We start from the raw sequence: 20133 nt of genomic DNA on the forward strand, positions 1-20133 counted from the left end.
TCATTTTACTTTTATACCAGCCTGGAGGTATTGGGTTAAGGCAGAATGACACAGAAGAGACACAGTCCCTATCCAAAGCAGTGGCAGTGTTTCCATCATCCTCCTCCGGCTGAGTTTCTGTTTTGTGATGGACACAGTCTGTGTGGAGGAACTGCTAACTGTTCTGCCAAGGCCAAAAGAACAGGTGTACCTACAGTCTTCATTTGTTTAATGCAATCTGTTGTTTTCCATCACTGAAAGACCTGCAAGACACTGTGGTTTACGGGGAAATACATAAATAGAGATTTCATTATGCTGTAAACTAGCAAATTGCATATGGTTTACAAGGCAATTGAATTCTCATTACTGCAATCAATACCTTGCATTTATCTTTATTTTAAATTAAGAGTAGTTAGAATAATGATGCAAACTGGAGACTTATGTATGAGAAAATCTATTTCCAAATCTCAGTGTTAGGGATCATTAAGAAAATGCTAATACTCAGCATTTGTACCGCTAGAGTATTTCCTAAACAGAACAATTTCTTTTCCGTCATTCAGTCCTTCACCATGACTTACACAGGCAGTGACCTACAAAATGTAACATCTGCCAGTACACAGAGTTCTGGTGAAACACAGCAGAATTCAGCCCCAGACTCTGCCTTTGCAGGGCGAGGAGCTGTGCGGCCACGCAGAGTAGATGCTGTAATTATTTGTATAAGTTAAACTGTTTCATTCTTTGGCACCTTTCTATAGATGTTTTGTAAATTTATATTGAAATTCTTTGTGGAGAGTATAATTAGCAGAACAGTGTTTAATGTCATGGTTAATGATTTCCTGGAACATTTGATTAGAAAATTAATCAAGCTATGTGTGCATATGATAAAGCTGTTTAAATGGACCTCCTAATTGCACTGTGGTAGAACACAACGGCTTGTGCCAATATATCACTTCCAAGGTACTGTGTTGCAATAACAGAGAAACACTGAAGGGAATAATTTATCAGACGGTTTTACTAAGCCAAAAGTAAATGTTAGTACTTTTGATCTATTATTATTATTTTATATTGCCCCTCTTGTGCTCATTAGGTGTTTCACAGAACAAATACACTGTTGCAACAGCTCAGTTTACTAAGATTAATCATGACTGCGGAAAAAATTCTGAGAAAGAAATGCATCACTAATACTAAAATTGTGCAGAGATTCTATGTAGTCATACCATGAAGATTGTCCAGGGCATGCAAATAGCTTGGCTATTTTGCATTATTTTTGTTCTGAATGAGAATTTTTCAAATATGAAAGTCCGAGACAAAGTAAGCGCATAAAGTTAACCATGCACATTTGCAGAAGTGGTCCTTTAGACTGATGGATTCATTTAGGCTTTTAGCATTCTGTTCCAGCTCTCTTTTATTTTTTTTTAATATACTGTGACTCATGACTTAAAAAAAAAAAAAAAAAAAAAGAAAAGAATACTCTCCTAATATTCATTGTTCTGGAGAGGCAGTTTTCCAAATATATTCCTGTACAAAGTATTTCAAAGGCAGCCTTTCCTGTGTTTAGGCAGTTGTCCACATTTCATTTGGAGACACCTAGTTCTTTCCCATAAGAAGAAGATAAAACAGTCAATTAACTGTTCTTTTGTGAGATTCATCCTTTTGACCTGTCACATAAAAGTTATGAAGGATTTTTTCAGCAGTTTTATTCTTTTTACAAAGCAAGCAACAAAAAAAGTTGTTTTTACAAGTTTATTACTGCTCTATTAAAGTATGCTAACAAGGAAAGCATTCCTAGCCACAGCTCCTGTGGCTTGGCAGAGACAAGCAAATGGCAAACGTGTTTTCAGGAAAATGTCTTCTTTCTCCCATGGAAAGCCCCCAAACAGGCAATTCTTGCCCAAATCTCTCAAACTTGCATAGCTATTTCTAAGTTGTACCAGTTGAATATGTATCTTATACCTTTCCAACCATCTTATTCAAAAAGTTAATACTGGACTTACAAAAACATATGTGATTGTTAACTCACAAGGCCAATAAAAATTACCTTAGAAAAACATGGCCTGTCCTCATGTCTTATAGAGGCAATTGATTCTTGTTTTATCTAAGAAAGTCTTTAACAGTTGTATTTTTATATTGAAACAACACTCATTAGTATTTTAAATTTATTGCAATGTAATATCCTTAAATGTAACCTGTGGATAAGATCTTACTTAATTTTCACAGCATGGGTGGCTCGCAAAACATATTATTTCATTATTAGGATAATGGGAAGATAAAATCTCAAATTGTTCATCTAGTCTAGCCTATTAAGTTTACTAAGGAACATGGCTGTAAGTTTATCATACTAATAAATTAACAAATTTATGGTACAGCTATGAGAAAATTCATACTCTGTTCAAATAATAAAGTTTTATTGACAAAAATTTGGTTTTAGTTTTATTTCCTGTAAAACAAACAATTATTTTGGCTTTTTTGCACATAATTTGATTCTTCTTTAGTCACTGTCACTGCCCCTTGTAGTAGTATGTGTCATCTCTACATTCTGTTTCTAGCATAGACTGGGAAAAATTAAAATCCATAGCTAAACCTATCCTTGAAGATCATGATAATCAGAAAAAGGAAAGAACTGGAATTTGCCAACTAATACGACACTGACCTTAAGTTCTTACAAGAGAAAAATGTATTAGGCATTTTCTGATATATGATTATGGTTATGATCTTAGTTGCAAAAGCTTACAGAATTGTAAGTCTACTAAAATGTGATAAAAAGGCGTTTTGGTTTTAATCGTTCTTCATAAAGGATTGAATTTTTCTTTTGCTTAAGCTCATGATCAGGATAACTTATGTTTGTTAATCTATTTGATTATCTGAATCTATTTGAAGAGATTCTGAGAACTGAGTTCAGGCTAAATGCTTGTGGTGGGTAACACAGAATGTTATTATATTCCATATCTGTCTCTGCCCCAAACTTGTTACTGTCTTTCTCAGACCCAGAAGATTCCAAGATCTGGCATTGCAGGGCAGCTGGGAGGTGCCGGTCCCCGGGTCCCTTTACAAGGCTGGGGCACCTGAGCCAGCCTGCGCTTGTGCCTGGCAGTGCTGCTGCAGGTGCGGGCTCTGCTTCAGAGGGCTTGTTTTGGGCAGTTGGCTTTTTGCCTGTTGGGCATTTTGTTTGTTTTTCTGGGCATGAAACAGTATCCACTCAAAAAAATTGCATTTCGCCACCATAAGCAGCTTCCGAGTGAATTTCGCCAAGCGAGCGGGTTCCTGGGCTGGGGCAGCCGGCGCCCGCAGAGCGCTGCGCTCCGCTCCGCCCCAGCCGACCCCTGGGCAGCAGGAGGAGCCGCCCGAGCTGACCCCAGCCCGCCAGCGCCTCTCACCGGCCACTAGAGCTCCTGCACCAGCTCCGACCTTACTGGGAGAGCTCTTCTGGCCACCCCCTTGTCCCTTTGTTTCCCAGACCACACCGTCACCCGTGGCCGCCTGCCAGAGACTGGAAAAGCAGTCTGTTTCAGGGCATCTCGGGAGGCTTGGAATGTGTGGTAGGGCGTGGGTCAGAGCTGGCTATGGTGAGGGGTGCTGTGCCCCCAATACCCCCCAGCCCCTCAGTGTGTGTCAGTCAGAGCACGGTGGAGCAGCCCCAGTGTTGCCTGACCCAGCCCCTGAGTGACCAAGACCCGCAGGTCCCATCTGGGTCCAGGATTTTAAAAGCCCAACCACAGGACGAGCCTGTTGTCTCTTAGCCCTTCTGTCATCTTGGGGTTTGACACCGCTGCTACCCATGAGTTGGGAGCTATGACTGTTTTTCTATACCTCTCCTGCCTTTCTGGTTTTCTCCCTTTCTTCTTCTAACTCTTTTCTCCCATAACCTTTAAACCCACTCAGTGTTATGTTTTCTCTGGGCTAAGTCTTTTCTGTGATAAGTAATGTTATGTTGCATTTACTCTTTTGCCAATATTACTTTATTTCATGAGGTTTGCCTGTCAACTTTTGTGGGTTTTTTGCCTTTTAAGAGTATCTGGTTGGGATTGTCTCCTTTGTATCTACCCAGAGCAAAAAAAAATCTTGGTTAAACCCTGGAATTAAGTAACTGGGGTGTCACATAGGCACCCTTGGAAAGGATCTGACACCATTCTCCCTTGGTCTCCCTACACATGGTCAGCAGATTTGGGAACATTTTGGGCATTTCTCTGTTCCTCTGGAGTTGGTGAGATTTAGCAATTTTCTATCTAGTGATTACTCACTGCTATATATTGCCTCTTGCTGCTTTGCTTGTTAGCAAATAGTTATTTTTTCACTTATATCTACTCATAATCATTCCTTATTGTGCAAAGGGATTGGTAGAAACTGAGGGGAGGTAACTCATTTTAGCAAATCCACTTGTTTAAATTGTCTTAAACCAAGACAGTGCTAAAAAAATAGTAATTCTCTTTGATATTCCCTGAGAAAAAATATCTTATTATTAAAGAAGAGCTCATGTGATGCTTTAAGTACGTATGATGGCACTTGTCTTATGATGCATCTCTTTTAAAGCCCTGCTCTTGCTCTCATCTGTCTTGACTGACCAGCATGCTATGTACAGTTAGAAGTACTCTAAACAATTGTTTGCCATAATTCAGTGGCACCCTGGAAGACAAGTAGTGTGTGCTAGTTAATATTTGTATAATAGTTTAGGCAGAAGTAGAGGGGGACTTGTGGAAGGACAGATAATTAAAGAAAATGCTGTCTTGCCTGGCAAATAGTCTGTAAAAACAAGCATCTTTGAGATAATTCAATCAGAGTGTTGGTAAAGCTGAACTCATCAGACATCTTGGCACATATATTTCTTATTTCTTAAAAACATCTGAACTAGAGTCTTCAGAAAACAGCCCTTTTCTTCCCTTCCTTATATAAAAAGTATTATGGTTGTATTTCAGGAAAGTCATATTATGGTCGTATTTCTTGCAATTTATTTCTGTTACCAGAAGAAATACTTTTGGAAACCAGAATATCCCTGATTGCCATCCTTATCACTAGGAGTCTTGGACTGCCACACTTGCAGGATGGTATCAGTACTAAGTGTCAATGGAATGTGTATCTTGCAACAGTTATAAAAAATAGTTGGATTTTAAAGAAGCACAAAGGACTTCAGGTCTATTCCTGGTTTTTGCATGGCAGTATTTTCCACTAGGAAGATCTAATTAAATGACTCAAGCTTAAATAAAATTTCCACTGAGAGTTGCGCTGAAAATACTACAACATCTTTTTTTTATAAGATGAAAGTTTTTACTGAAGAAAACAACAAAGCAAGATCCTACAGGTTTTAGTAGAGTCTGCAGGTATAGCCATCTTTACTCCAGAATGGACAAACAAGAAAGGCATTCCTGAGGACAGCATATGCCACAGTCCTGTTATTGATATATCAGTCATACTCTTTTGAAATTTCAAACAAAATTTAGCATGCAATGGATTCATTTTTTGTCTTTTCTAGTTAGAATTTAAGGACTTTCAGAAATAGTTGTAGTCTGAATAGCACCACTCTCCTTGAAGCTTTCAAAGTCACCCTGTAAAACATGAGGATATAAGAAGTAGGAAAGTAGTTTTCTTCATCAATTTATTGTGGATTACAAGTTGCTAATAATTTCTCACAAAATATTTTAGGCTAGCCTCTCATTCAGCTGAGGAAATCTAATATACCTCCTTCAAAATACTGCCTAGATGGGAAAGAAACAGTAAAGAAGTCTATTATACAGTTCATCAAATGGATCTTTACGAGGATATTTGAGATGTGATTTGTGGCACTATTTAAGATACGTTGCATGCTACATTATTATAAAGTTCAGGTTTGTAATTTAATTATGGACCAAATTATCTTCAGTTCTAACTTTAGTTGAAGTGACTAGGCCAAGCCTGACAGGTGATATAAATTGTAAATGGTCTGAGTGTCATGGGCCACAATAAAGACTGTGTTACTTAATTTTATACTTCATGTGGGATTTTCAGAGCTGCCTAAAGAATTAAATGATCTGTTCAAACCTTGCCTATTCTATAGTTATACTCCTAGTAAAATTTTTGCAAACATTCCATTTTATTAAAAAAAAAAAAAATCAGAGATAAAATCATGCTTGTTGTCATCTTATTGCAAAGCTCTCATACCTTCTTGGTGATTTCTCATGGTCTCATGGGCATCTCCTCACAGCACTAACTCCTTCTTCTTCAGAGCACAGGCAGAAAACAGCAGCTCCCTTCTCAACCAGCTTTCCCCCCTCTTTTATAGCACTCATCCTCATTGGACACAGCTGTGGCCTGTTAAGGGCAGGCCTGCTCCTAATCTTTGGTGATTAGTACAGCTGCAACTCCTCAGGGGCCGGATTACCTTCTACACTATCTTTGTTTTTTTACATTCTATGCCCCCACACATGCTGAAGGGGTTTTTTTTTTTGTGAATATAAGGGTCCATAGAAGTGTGATCAAGCTTAGTGATTTTTTCAGGGTGTTCACTGCAAAGATTTCAAGCCTTCTGTCAGACTTCTGAGATGTAATTATCTTCCATTACTTCCTGATAACTCTCCAAATTCCTCATAGCTTTCCTTTTTTAATATACTTCTGTATTTTTTTATTATTCACTTTCCAAATTTCCTTCTAAGATTCTTTCATTTTGCCTTGTGATAATTTATATTACTTTCTACTAGGGCATGATACAGTTTGCTTTCAGAAATCCCTTATTTTCTTTTGACAGATGTATCTTTTAAAGAGAGAGAGGGAGGGAGGGAAAGAGAGATAAACACATATATGTATGTGCATATATAATGCTTTTTATGTGTTAGTTATGTATTGCAGAAGTCTCAAAATTGACTATAATTTGTTTATATATAGCTTTTATTTCTCTCTGACTGATTTTCTTATTCTAATCCATCTTTAAGTTTCTCAGTCTACTTTTTCCTCTTGCCAGAGTAGTGGATACAATCATATTATGGTTACTGCAACTTAATATTCAGTTACAGTAAGTACTGTACATGTAGATTAAGAAAAAGGCATCTTCTTTTTTTTAAAAAAACCCAATATATATCATTTAGGGAAATTCCTGAAATACATCGTATATGAAACATAATCAGCAACTTTTTGGGTAATGCAAGTCACCTGTTGCTATCCAAACTGCATATTATTTTTCTGATGCTCTGTTCCTTGGTTTCAAGTTTCAATGGACAACCTGATTTTAATGGCTTTTTAACACACATAGTCATAAATTTCTACAGAGTGCAATGCACTGTCTTTCTTATGCTAAATAGTAGCTTCATCTCTTGTCATAGGATGATAAAGAGTGTAATTGGAGGGTGTACTTTGCATCACAAGTAGTCCTCCAGTGCAGCACAGCTAAGCTTAGGGTTTTTTCCTAGGAAGTTTCTTAAGTGGCAGTTTTATGACAGTGTGAATCAGACCAAACTTCATAAGTTTCCATCTTCCTTCACCTATGTTATAATAAATGAAAGCTCTTGGTTAAGAAAAATGAACACTTTAACTTATTTTCACAAAGTATTTCTGCAGAAATGGGGATATGATTATATTGGAGTGTGATATCCTGTAGGACCTAGAGATGCAATTAGCTGTCAGATATGTGTTTGAGGGGAGGGAGGCAAGTGAAAGAAATTTTATTGTAACAATTACAGGATTGCCCCTCAGCTGGCCATAGGCAATAGGGTCTCAAGATGCTTTTGGTTCATTGTATGACAGCCCAAACAGAATGGACACTTATGAAACCAAGGTGTATTTGCCAGAAAAGTAAAAGCCAGTTGACATTGTTTCCTTATAAATTTAAAATTTAGAGAGAGCAGAATCTCAGCCTCTGTTTAGGTGTCAGGGCATGGTGAACACCAGCTTTCCCTAAGGGAAGTGGTGCTGAGGGAGATACCATGGCCAGCAGGACAAGGGCCCTTGCTGGCCAGGACCCATCCCACTGATTCCAGCCAGAGGAAAGGAGGACGGTGATAGCCAGGTTTATCCAGTAGTCCAGACTGTCAGGCGACTTTGGAATGATGAAGCAAGTCTGAGGAAGGGGGATAGGATATAAGAAAATAAAGGTAGTGTAGAAAATAATCTTACCCCTAAGGAGTTGCAGCTGGGCCAATTATCAAAGACTAGGAGCAGGCCTGACTTTAACAGGCCACTGCTGTGACCAATGAGAAGAAGAGTGCTATAAAAGAGTGGGGTGGCTGGGGGAGAAGGAGTCAGGAGTCAGTGTGCTGAGGAGATGCCCACAAGAAACACCAAGAAGGTATGAAATTTTTGCAATAGGAGACACCGGTATGGAACCCCTGCAATGGGATGGCAACAAGACCAGGGTCAGGAGCAGTTCCAGTGACTGTAACAAGGGGCTGGAGATGATTGTGTGTATCCACAGTGATGAAACACAAGAAGCTTGGGAGTCCCACACTGTGTGGGATCAACAGGGTTCTTACCTGGCAGAGTGAAAGTCTGTCTTCTTTTCTGTAATGTGACATGCACAGGAATCCATCACGTATGGATGATGAGTAACTCATGAGGCTCAAGAGCTTTGTCTGTTACTTCTACAGCCACCCTTAATATGAGAGGAAAAAAAATCCAGTATTGTAAATGTGCGTATTGGTCTCTGAAAAGGTAATGTAATTCTTTATTCACATCTGTCTACAAAACTCTATTTGTTTTCATTGATGAGTTCATTTCCCCTTGTATAGAACATTGGTCCTGGTTCCAATGAAGAGGAAGTCTCCTTGAAGGAATAAGGAAGGTCTTTGACAAGATTTTAAATCAAGCAGGAGGTCATCAAGAAGTCAATCGCTATACCCCACTAAGTGCTCGTAAAATTGTTATTTACTGTATGTTTTGTGAGCTTCAAATCTGGACATTAAATAGGTGCAGGTTTTCTATTTACAAAGGCATCAACAAAGACCTCTTTTTGTCCCACTGAAAGAAAGGGAATGTGAAGATCTGTCTGCACAGGCTTGCAGGGTGCTGGGAGATTAATAAGGCAGCCAAGATGTAATAATCCAGATACAGCATTGGGTGCATGACACATACTTTTAAGCAGCTTTCTTTATATGAACTACAACATGGAAAAAGGAAGAATGTTGCCCCAAAGATGGTTCAAAATACACATAATTAAAAGCAGTACAGTGGTCGACTCTTTTTCATTCTTTGCTGGAAATAGGATACCAAAAAAGAGTATTTTTGGAAGAACAGCATGCCCAGAAGCAAGAGCAGGGCAAAGAGCTCACAGCTCAAAGCAGCAGGCAGGCTTATGTATGGAATGTTGCTGAGAACAGAGTGCTGGAATGTACCGATCCCAAATAAACTGCATTGCTTCAGCAAATCATGAGCTTGACTCATCCACCCTCCACCCCCCCACAATGGTGTTACTCATTCTGAGACTCCTTGTCCCTGTAATGATCACTCCAAGTTCTGCTTAGGTGATGTGACTAAGTGACAATATAACTGAAATGAGAGTATTTCAAAGTAGTATGGTTCTGTAAAACAAAATATGTGGCAGTTTTGTAGCATTTATGTGTAGGAGAGGTCCATATTCTCTGGCTAAGGACAATAGAATCAGTAAAGAACTAAGCTAGACTCTTTCTATGATTAAGGAATCAACATTTAATTTGATTTAATTTAATTTAATTGAGGTTCTCATTTTTATGTAGGGAAGAAAAACTAACATCTACAAAAATCAGTTCATCCACTCTTAAAATGTGAATTTAGAACAAATGGAAAGAAGAACCTCTGGAGATCCTTCTATGTCTTCACTGACTATAGAAGATGCTTTGATACCTGGTTTAGACCAGAAGAGTATATTTAAATGCTGAGAGCAGGTGAGGTAAAACTTATTCTCTCAATCTGTTCTGGGGATTTCAGTGATCTTCAGTCAATAAATTCACTCCCTTTCAATAGATTTTATTACACATATTCATATTAATTCAGAATCACAGATATAGTTAAATAGCAATGCTAATGACTCCTTGGAATTAACAATAAAATTCTTTTGTGATCCTCAGAGAATAAAATCTCGAATAATCACACTTCCAAGGTAATCTGCACGTCTTTGAAAATGGGGTTTGATAGTCTGAAAACTGAAGACAGATATTTTTTTCCCTGAAAGGTTTAATGACTAGTTCCCTTACTCCTTTTGCTGCAGGCTGTTATCATTATGGATATTAAACTACTTCAAAAACTGTGCAAAGTGTTAAGTTGCAAATGCACTCTCCTGTTGTACAGAATCACTTGGATGGTGATTAAAAGAATTAATGCTGCTACTAACCTAAGTGTTCTAAAACATGTTCTTGGCAAAATCTATTCCATTTTTCTGTTTTGTCTTTTTTTTTCCTCTTTTCTGCTACAATATATTGGGGTTTTTTCTCACTTGCAGAGCTTCGCATTCAACTTTGTAAACTTTTGCAAGATTAAGAAATTAACTCCCTAATAGGTACATGACAGCAGTCCCATCATGAAGATGTTAGTTTTCTAAACAGGTACCTTTGTGCCTTCTCCCCACACGGTATTCAGTCTATGAAGAAGTCGTATGTAAGCATCTGCAAACAACTTAATTGTTTTAATCTTTCTTTAGAATTCTCCATTGCCAATCTGCCCACAGAAGTGAAGAATTAAATACAGCCTCTCTCATTGTTATGTATTGCTCCTGGTTTAGTCTTCATCTCCTTCCTGTCTGTCTTCCACAAAGAGACAGCAAGCTTCTGGGGCATTGCTTTTTTCCCCCCATTCTAAACAGCTCTGGCATTTTACAATAATAAATGTCTTGATTAATACACGGAGCTTGATACTTGTGTTACATGCGAAAACTACAACACCTGAACTCTGTTTGATTTCTAGACTTTCTCTGTTAGTTTCTGCTGGTGTTTACATGAGAAAATTCACCAGAACAGATATTTCAAAATAAACAATGCTTGCTTCTCATACTTAACTTTCCAGTCTTCGACTAGTATTACAAGTAACGAAGTACCCATTGTAATTTCTAAATGTTTGCCATATTTAGTAAATAATCCATACTTTATAATTGACATTGTTCAATACAGTTTTCAGACTTGTGGTATTTTCTAGCTTTGGACTATACATGTGCTCAATCTCATAATTGAATGTTTTATGCCCAGGTCCATTAGCATGGCTTCTGAGAGGGAGGTGGGAATGGATATAATTATTCATTTATGTTTTAGGTGGAAATAGAGGAAAATGATCTGTGTATCTAGAATCAAAGTTGTTGTTGTATAACCATTTATTTTAAACTGGGAGATTATACAAGCTATATTCATTCAGATTCAGTCTTATGTAAATCATGGCTTTGCAATCATTTAGTTGTATCACATTAATCTACAGTGACAGTGTTCAACAGAGTCTAGAAAGTCGTTTGATTTCACACTCTGTAAATGACAGTTCCTGATTTTCTGTAATATTTTGGATCAAAACCTTGTTTCAGTAACTTCATATTAGCTGGACGGTTACAGCTGAAATGCAGAACTGTTGTGGTTGGGTGATATGATCAACATTCATCACAAGCTAATAATGGTGATTCTGAACATCTTAATTGGAGATCACACAACTCTGTGTAGTGTGAAATAAGATGTCTGGGCGATTGCAAAGATTTTGACTGGTCCTTGTGCTGATAGCCTGCAGAATATTTTAATACTCTGCAGTCACACCAGATGGGCAATCTGCTGCAGTATATATCTTGGTTCAGTTTTAAGCTGCAAGGGTTTTGTATCTGATGTCACCTCAAGGAAAAAATAATAAACAGCTGAACTAATGGCATTTTTTAATCTCTCTACTCTTGATTTACCTAGGCCTTGACTGATGAGATACTCAGTTTAGGGAAACTGTACAAAGACCTTCTACAATACCAAGAAAATGGGCCAGAAATGGAACTGGAAAAAAAGGAAGTACCCATTATTAACTGCTCAATGCATGCCTTCTAATCCTATGTGCAAAATTTAACATGTTGTTGCAAAATAGGTTTGGGAAAGTATACAGATATGAGGAAAAATGGCAGAAAAAAGTGTATACAGGAGAACTGATAATATTTTGATTAATTTTTATAGCTCAGTTTTCTGGATCAGTGGAGTTATTTATTTGGGTAGTGAGTAGATAGAATACCAGCTCTCCCCTACTCCAAGGTTTTGCTTGATACATTTTTTCATAGAATATTCCATGGAAACAACTTGAGTTCTGCAGCCTGTCACTGCAGCTCCCACAACTGGACTTTTGTCTACTTTGGTACAGGACAACTCAAAGCTTTGGGTACTTTGGCTTGTGCATCTCTTTCAGTGTGGAATTTTAGCACAGCTCATCATCTGGGTAACCTGATCAGTAGTTTATGCAATTAATATGAAATGGGGAACAGTCAACTTTTTAAATATTTTAAATAAATTGTTTTGGACTATAGCAAATATGTTATGTTAAAAGAGAGAAAGAAATGTGAGGAATCTACTGTTATAATAACTGGGTTTGAATTAGAGAGCCAAAGAATGAACTACATATGTGTTCTATTATGCAGAAACATTTGGCACTTGTCACTGAATAAATAAGATATCATCCAAGTGCTTTGCCCTGATGTGGCTACTGAACAAAAGTATTGTGAGTAAATGGTAGCAGAAAAAATCTGAGCTGAAAAATAGGACATGTAAAAGACTACTAGAATTTTCACCTGGATTGTCAAAGTCAAACAAAAAAATTAAGTAACACTTACATTTGCCATCTAAGCAGTGAATTAGAAGGATGGCAATCATGATGTCCTTAACTTATATCTGGTTCTGTCACTTGTTATGCTTCATAGTTTTTAATTAACTTAAGCTACTTGTTAAGTAACTTCATCATGTCAATACACTATGAAGCTGGACAGAGGGTGGGGCCTCTCACACAAATGTGAAATGCATGAAGGATGAATGTAAAAAAAAGTCTGAAAATATGTAAGAATTTGTTAGTGATACAGAAGCCAAATATGTAATGCCAGGAAAAAGGAGACCTCTAATAAAAATCCTGATTGAAATTAGAAACTGAAATACACAGCTGAAGATTCAGAACTAATGTATAGAAGTGTGACATAGCTAGCATTTCCTGAGAACTGAATTCAGAAGAACCAATTTATGTTTAAGAAGCCTACAATGCTCTGAAACTTAAAGGACAAGAAAGAGGATAAGCATATGATATAGACATGCATGGGTTGAAATTTTGATACAGGCCTGGTCATACTATGGTAACCAATTACTTAGATGCTAAGAAGCAAAATAGACCCCACTGCTCTGCAGAAGTTACAAGTGATGACATAGAAAAAGATTGTGCCAGTCCCATCACTGGTTCTTGTTAGTCCATCAGTCCAGCAATATATAAAGTTCTCTAGAGCACTGGGACATTCAGTTTGTCTTTTTCACTTTTCTAGGGAGTTGTGCTATATCAAAACCTCACACTGGGAGAAGCTGAAAATTGCTGGAAGGCCACTTGGTAGTTCCAGGAAATTTAATATACACTGGGTCTAGGAGACTAAGCCCTTAACATTTTTCAAAGTCAGGACAATATGCTGAGAAAGCTTGATACCACTTGAAATTTTTAGGAAAAGTTTTCTCACCTTCCATCTCTGTCATTAAAAACCCTTTTGGCTTGACTTTCTTAGAGAATTGGAGAGGACAAGATAGAAGGAAATTTCACAAGACTCTACTCCAGCACTCCAGCACATTATAGGATAACTTATACTTGACTTGCCCTGAATGAGCTGAAAATCCAGATAGGTGGAGGGATTTGTTTCAAAAGTGTGATTTGCTGAAAAATGTCTTGCCTTTGTTTGAAAGAGAACAAATAAAACAATTATGCTAATTCTGAAGAAGATTGTGTCCTAATGTTGAACTTGAAGACAACATATCCAAAGTGGATTATGATAGGCGTAGCTGCTTTATGCCTGAGGCCTGCTCAAGAACAAGAATGTCCTGCACTGCTCACCTCTGAAGTACTGATTAGTGAACAAAACCCTTTCCAGAAGAAAGGGTCTAAATGTCTCCATTCTCAAGAGAGTTTGCATTTTTTTCATTGAGATGCACAGTACAATAGAGTGAATTAAAGTAATTTTCATTTCTGTAGCTGAATGTCATTGCCTTTAAATGAGATCCTAGCAGTTAGATGGCTCTGATTGCTGCCAGCTGTCAGTACCCCTAAGGAAAGCAGAGATACTTCTACAGCGGAAGATGAACAAGAAGCCTGCTGATCAGACACCTCACAAGTTGTGTCAGAGGATTAGCAAGTTAAATAAAATAGATGTGTGTTTACACTCTTCTTGTCATAAACAAGCTGTGTATGAGTTCTCTTTTTTCTTTTTTTTTCCTTGCAGAAAACACTTCAAACTCCAGTATGTGAACTGGTTTTTGTAGTTCCTGTTCTTGCTTTATGGAATACTTGTCTCTAGATAGAGAAGAAAGGAGATAAAACAGTCGTTGTCCTGTTGTCCAAATGTCTGTCTATTTTACTTGGATAAGTATCATTTAAATAGACAACAAGAGTAAAAGTGGTTTACTCATTACTGTTACTTGTAGTAAATGGATACATGGGCTAAATTTTCAAAACTAGACACTCAAACCTTGAAATATGCAGTTCATTAATCAAATGCCTGCTGTGCAGTACAAGCCAGGTATTAGTGTTGCACACAGTCTGTTACCTTGTATTAGTTTCTGCATGCATAATTTGGACATACACACCAGATTATGTCTAATTTTGTAAAATGTAGTCCATATGTTTTGTGAGTCCTCTTCTGTTTCTTATTACACCTGATTACTGTTAGTGTTCAGCAGAAAATTAGCTGAAAGCAGTAAAAGTGGAAATGAAGACTAGCAATGCAGTTTTAAAAAGTCTAAGAACAATTTCAACAAGTTTAAATCTATCTTTATATCTATTCACTGTCAAGTGGCTGAGAATATAAAGTGGTTTTTTGGATTGGTTTATTCTCCTTTACAGCCTTCAATGTTAGCCAAGTGACATGTTTTAAAAGTCTGTGGAGCTGATTAGTGTTGGGTGTAGATGTATAATCTCAGCAGAGACATCTCCTGGGAGGACATGTCCAACCTTAACAATCTTAATAAAGAAACAAATAGTATTCAATTATACTACATGGTAAGGGAATGTGAAGTTTTTGTATGTTTTTCTCCTTAAAGAAAAAAAAAAAAACATTTTTTCTTTTTTGACAAAGAGCTACATTTAATGGAAATTAGCATAAATCAATATGGGAATTGCATGAACACCAAGGTGTCTAAAGTCTGCAGAAATTCTTAATAAATCTCATTGTGCCCTCTGGGACACCAACCACTGCAAAGATTTTTTTTTCCTGAGTTTATTAAAAGCTTCTGAGACACTTTTAATGACAGGTAGTCATTAGGTAGCAGCCACAGTAGGGAGTCCTGTAGTATTATACATCTTATTTGTCAGTTATCTTCCTACTTGGAGAGATGCACTGGCTAAGTAAGGAGGCTAATCACCAAGGCCCCCTGTCCTTTCATGAGGCAGTTCTTAAATCTCTTTCAAGAGGAAGATAAATCACAAACTGAAAAGCAGAGACCAGACTGAACAGTCAACCAGCAGCAGTCATGTAAGAAGGGATCTAGAGAGAGGTTGAGAGCCAGACCTATCAGGTGTGTATCTGAAGGGAAGGAGGGAGGGAGGGCATCAAGGGCTCTTCTCAGGGGTGCCAGGCAATAGGGGACAAGAGGCAATGAGCAGGAAGTTCCACCTGAATATGAGTTAAAACTTTTTTTACTGTGCAGGTGGCCAAGCACTGGAACAGATAGCCCATAGAGGCTGGGGACTCTCCCTCATGGGGATAGGCAAGAATCGTCTAGACACAGCCCTGAGTAACAAGCTCTGGGGGACCCTGCCTGAGCAGGAAGGTTGGACTAGATAACCTCCCATGGGCCCTTTCCAACACTAACCATTCTATGGTTCTTTGATTTTGTGTGATCTCATATTCTTCACAGGCAGGAGGTCTGTGTGCTTTGCTCAGTGATCCTAACTTAGGCTTTGCTATGTGCTAAGGCACAAGAAATCAAGGCAATATGGACTAAGAATAGAAGTTCTTGGAAGTATTTTGTTTTATTAGTTTTTCTAAACATGAAGGATATGAATACATTACTGGAACGGGATATAGGACCCAGTTCTGTTTTTGCTCAGCTACAGATCCATGGTGACTCTGAAAAAGCAAGCTGAGGCTGTAAAAGCCAGTCACAAAGGCTTTGCTTACATCTCTCTAGTGTGATTAATCTCAATATCATTCCTAGCTTTCTAAATAAGGGAACAACTGAAATGTTCTGTGTCTGTCTTCCCCAACTGCACATTCCTTTTCTGTGAGTACCCAGAGGTAGATGGAGGGTTGATCTGTGTGTGCAGTCCAGCCATGGTAGTCAGTGAATGCCTGGACCAGGAAACGCTTCTCACTATAGATGTAGTGGATGAAATTTCCCTAACAAGTAATGACACATTGCATAAATTGCCATCATGAAGGTTGATTCTCTTTTACCTCCATGATGTCCTGCTAATGTGGGCGCCTGACTGAGGCTGGGTGAAAGAAGTTCCCTCCTCCTCTTTTGTGCTTTGAACTCCTTCAGTGAGGGGCCCTTTTAAATCTTCCCTGTTCCTTTCTTTTGCTTTGAAGGGAGATTTTGTTCCGTATATTCATCAATGTATTCTCTTTTTTTTTTAGGCCTTATTATTTAAATGTCTGACAACCTCTAAACTTGAGTGCTCTGATCTTTAGAACAGCACAGCGAAGTAGGAGGGCTCACCACCGCCTTGGAGAAAAAGAACTGAGGACTAAAGTCGCTCAAATGACTTCTCAGAAGCCACACACTGAATCTGTGGATGAGTAAAGACTCCAGTTCTAAGTGCCATACCTGCCCCAAACCATGTGTATGTGCAGGGGGTGTGCACTCCCCAGCAAACTCCAAGCTGAACTGGCTGGGAAGTGGGAGGCCCGGGATCCAGGCAGGGTTATCAGGTGGGCAGAAGGTCTGTGCTGGTACTTGGGGGAACCTCTGAGTGTGGGACACCTGTGGGACAAGTGTGTGAGTGCTGGATATGTGCAGTGAGCACACACGCAGCACCGGGACCATACACATTGCTCCACTGGGACCAGCCAGCCAGTCAGGGGCCTGTGGGATGAGTAAGGGGAACAAGATGTGGGAAGGGTTCCAGGTGGGCAGAGGGGCCATGCAAGTGCTCAGGGGATCTGTAAATGTGTGTGTGCTTGTGCACAGCTCAGGAAGTGTGGATTGGCAAGGGGACAGTGAGAGGACTAGGAGGTGGCTGAATGGTAGGTCTCAGTGATCAGTGACACCAAGGCCTAGCAGCGAGCCTCAGTGGTCAGCACTGGGCCCAGTCTTGTTCAACATATTCATCAAAGACTTGGATGAAGGGACAGAGCACATTGTCAGCAAGTCTGCAGATGATATAGACCTGGGGCGAGTGGCTGACACAGCAGAAAGCTGTTCTGCCATTCAGTGGGACCTGGACAGGCTGGAGAGTTGGGCAGAGAAGAAACCAATGGAGTCCAGCAGAGGCAAGTTCAGGGCCCTGCACATGGGGAGGAATTACCCCATGTCCCAGTGTGGGACTGGGCTGGGGGCTGACGTGCTGGAAGGCAGCTCTGTGGAGAAGGACCTGGGGGCCCAGGCAGACAATAATCTGTCCATGGGTCAGCAGTGTGTTCTTGTGGTCAAGATGGCAAATAGTATCCTAGACTGTATTAGGAACAGCTTTGCCAGCAGGTCAAGGGAGGTGATCCTGCCCCTCTACTCAGCCCTGGTGAGGCCACATCTGGAGTGCTGTGTCCAGTTCTGGGCTCCTCAGTACAAGAGAGACCGGAGAGGGTGCTGTGGTGGATGATTAATATGATTAAGGGACTGGAATATCTCTCTACTGAGGGAGCTGGCACTGTTTAGCCAGGAGAAAAGATGACTGGGGGCAGATCTTACCAATGTATATAAATATTTTAAGGAAAGGTGTAAGGAGGACAGAGCCAAGCTCTTTTGAGTGGTTGCCAGCAACAAAACAAGGAGCAACAGAAAGAAACTGAAACACAGAAAGTTATGAATATGAGGTAAAACTTCTTTACTGTGAGGGTGGCAGAGCACTGGAACGTGGTGCCCAAAGAGGTTGTGGAGTTCTCCTTGCCCAGATATTCAAAACCTGCCTGGACATGATCCTGTGCCACCTGCTGTAAGGTGCCCCTGCTTTAGCAGATCTCCAGATGTCCCTTCCAACCCTAACCATTCTGTGATTCCAAGAACCTGGGCAGTGTGATGTGTGTCCTGTACCAGTGACCTTCTGCCTCTGCAGCCCAAGAGGAGGAGGAGGTGTGTCCCTGTGTCCCTGTGCCTGCTGTGAGTCCTGAATGTGGGACTGCTGGGGCAGCACCTTGTCTGTCTGCAGCTCTCTGTGTGACCAGCTCTGTGTCCTCTGTGAATGTGTGCATCCACGTGTGTCTGTGTGCCTCTGGGGTATGTAGTTAGCTTTGCTGCTGGTTGAACTTGTAAAGAAGAAAGTGTCAGCCATGTCCCTCAGGCTGGACAGAGACCCTGGGTTCCCTGGGCTGTGCTCCAGTGGCCAGGCAGGAGGAATCCCCAGGCCTGGAGCTGCTGGAGCTGGTAACAGTTTAAGATTATGCCTAACACTGCTTTAGCTGGGTACTCCCCAGATCTAACTTTTTTTTCCCCCCTGACATTTTCCTTAAAGTCACAAAGGTATTATAATTATGGAGACACTGACCACCAAGATAAAGAGGAATATTTTCAGTGACTAGTTTTTTGGGTTCCTCCACTTAAAGGAAGAAAAAGTTTGTCATAAATTACTTTGATTTGGTTTGAATCTTGTCATAATGTTGTAGTTAATAAAGCTGGAGACCCCCGAGGGCACATGAGGGCCTTAGTGCCCTGTAAATAGGGAATTTTAAAAACGAGGGATGAAAAATTATTTGACATTTTTTAAAACTTGGCTTCTGATGTGGTTAATATTACACAGCAGATGTAACATGCCACAGAGGTCACAACTTACTGCCTGAGGTGAGCTAACTGAGCAGAAATCACAAAGAGAGATTATACCCACAGAAACAGTTTATTACAGAGAGCTGAAGATCATTGGCTGTGAATAAGCTAGAGAAATTTATGCTGTGGTTTGGCCATCACTTTAAACTCCTGGAGCTGACAAAAGAGACATTCACCCTTTCCTGGATTACTTTTCTTGCTGCTGTGCCCACACAAACAGCTGTGCTGGACAAAGACAGCTGATGGTAGAGGAGCAAGCAAAATAAATGTTCAATTTTTAACTTGGACAAGTTTTTCTGCCTAGTTGACTGCCTGCAAAACACAAACTTTTATGTTGGCACAAGTGAGCAGTTAATAAAAGGATGGGAATGAAAGGCTGAACAAGGGAATCGTAATGGATCTCTTTATTTAGCTGGCCTATGCTACATGAAAATTTCTGCAGAATTATGACATTGTAATTGCTTTGTGGATAAATAAGAAACTGGGTTTCCTAATAGTTCATAGCATAATTCAGGAAAAACTTCTGAAGGTTAGCTAGCCCCAGCTCCTGATAATAGCAGAGCACTTCCATGGTCAGTGAAGTGACTCACAGCCTTCCCCAGTTGGGTTTTGAATGTTTCCATGGTGGAAATGGTACAACCCCTTTGGACAGGCTGTTTCCAACTCTTAAGCAACCTTCGGAAATAATTTTTTCCTTACGTCCTGTTGGAGTTTATTTTGACAACATATCTCATCTGGGGGAGCCCTGACCTGATCACTGCATTTCAAATGCAGCCTCCATAGTGCTGACTAAAAGAGGAATAATCAGCTTTTTTGACCTGCTGGCTAAGCTTTTGCTGGTGCAGCCCAGTATGTGGTTAACCTTTGTCACAACAGGGTACATGGCTGTCTCACATTGAACTTACAGGCCACCAAGATAGCTTTCCTGCTGGTCCTTCTCTGCAGAGCTGTTTTCCAGCCCTGTCTGTCCTGTTGCATGGAGTTTTTTCTCTTACTTTGCAGATTACTAGCATGTGATTATGTTGGATTAAAATAGCAAAGTGATTCAGAAAACTTTGCAACAAGCCCACAGTGAATTTCCTGTTTTCTAGAGTGGTGTCCTAGTCTTTTGAGGTCCTCAAAAATCTGCAGTTTG

At 39.6% G+C, this 20133-nt stretch overlaps 1 long non-coding RNA gene across 1 annotated transcript; it reads left to right on the forward strand.

Annotated features, from left to right (window-relative positions):
* The first annotated feature begins 8179 nt into the window (after positions 1-8179).
* Positions 8180-9492, forward strand: LOC132069750 (uncharacterized). Its single transcript, XR_009417821.1, has 3 exons — positions 8180-8224; positions 8457-8564; positions 8664-9492. It is a non-coding gene; the product is annotated as an uncharacterized LOC132069750 (long non-coding RNA).
* Positions 9493-20133: the final 10641 nt, after the last annotated feature.

Source organism: Ammospiza nelsoni, chromosome 2 (genome assembly GCF_027579445.1).
Source record: "Ammospiza nelsoni isolate bAmmNel1 chromosome 2, bAmmNel1.pri, whole genome shotgun sequence".
NCBI lineage: Eukaryota > Metazoa > Chordata > Aves > Passeriformes > Passerellidae > Ammospiza > Ammospiza nelsoni.